General features: G+C 41.5%; 1 protein-coding gene across 3 annotated transcripts in view; it reads right to left on the reverse strand.

Moving 5' to 3' along the window:
- aars2 (alanyl-tRNA synthetase 2, mitochondrial (putative)) overlaps positions 1 to 1,176 on the reverse strand; it is a 29,247-nt gene that overhangs the window by 10,784 nt on the left and 17,287 nt on the right. The gene's annotated exons all lie outside the window — the stretch shown is intronic.

A 1,176-nucleotide genomic window follows, 5' to 3' on the forward strand; every position in this document is an offset into this window, starting at 1 on the left:
GATATAAAGGATATTGTCACATCTTATATCTCGTATAAAAATATATCGATATTTTTAAAAAACCTCGACATATTGCCCAGCCCCAACTACACATCACCTTGTTTTACTTACACATATTACACAGGTAATGTTCCATTCAAACAAAATCGCGGGTCTTCCTCTGCATCACATAGGTATCACTTTCTAGTTTTAACATATTGTAACGATGGTTAAATGTTATTTTACAGTGACAGGTTGGTTATCTCTGCACGCTGTTGTTGTTTCTTTAAGATACATACTTGGTTGTGCTGCAGGAAAAAGGGAGTTAATGTGTGCAGGAAGGGGAGGGGGTCTTCGTTGTTGTGTGACTGTATGCGGCTGAAGTGAGGTGTTATATGAGGGCACTCTCCCCTGAGTTAACGGCCCGTTTGCCTGTGTTACGGAATAAACGGACAAACTGAGATCAAAACGTCTGGTTCTTGAGAACGTTAAAGTGTAACGATCCCATCTTTCCCAAAGTCTCTCTCCTTTCTCCCTCTGCAGCTGCAGTGAGAAGGTAATCTATTCCATATGATGGATTACGTTAATAATGTCTATGACCAGCTTCCGTGTGGGGGGGCTTGTCTGCAACCAACATTTAGTAATTGCCTTTTTGCATGCAACCATAATTATTTTCAGGAGTTTTCCCAAGGTACATGGTACTAAATGTGAAGTCCAGTGTTACTTCAAGCACATCCACCAGTATTTATCTCTTCCCAAAAGGTCTTCAGTTTAGGGCATGACCAGAAGACATGGAAGCAACCTGCAGCGACCTCCCCGCACTCCCTCGAAGCGCCTGAACCACTTATTTTGGATTTCTGCTTTGGTGTGATGAAGAATCTACTTAAATTCTGCCATCCAAAATCTCGCCATGTTAAAGAATTTATGCCTCGGGGTGCTTTATATAATCGATGACTGACATATGTTGTTGAGCTCTTTTTCATAGATATGAAACTTCTGTACACTTTGCCTATAGTACCTCTTATAAGGTTCACACCATAAGCATCCACAAATATTTGGATCACCCCACTAGCATCTGCGTCAAGCATTCTAATTTCCTTCCGGAAGAAGCTCCGAACCTGTAGGTAACAATAAAAATCTTCCCTGCCGATCTCGTAAATCTGACACGTCCTCAAAATTGATCAGCTCCCCATGCTT

Source organism: Pundamilia nyererei, unplaced genomic scaffold (genome assembly GCF_000239375.1).
Source record: "Pundamilia nyererei isolate P.nyererei 1_Seehausen unplaced genomic scaffold, PunNye1.0 scaffold00225, whole genome shotgun sequence".
NCBI classification, from domain to species: Eukaryota; Metazoa; Chordata; class Actinopteri; order Cichliformes; family Cichlidae; genus Pundamilia; species Pundamilia nyererei.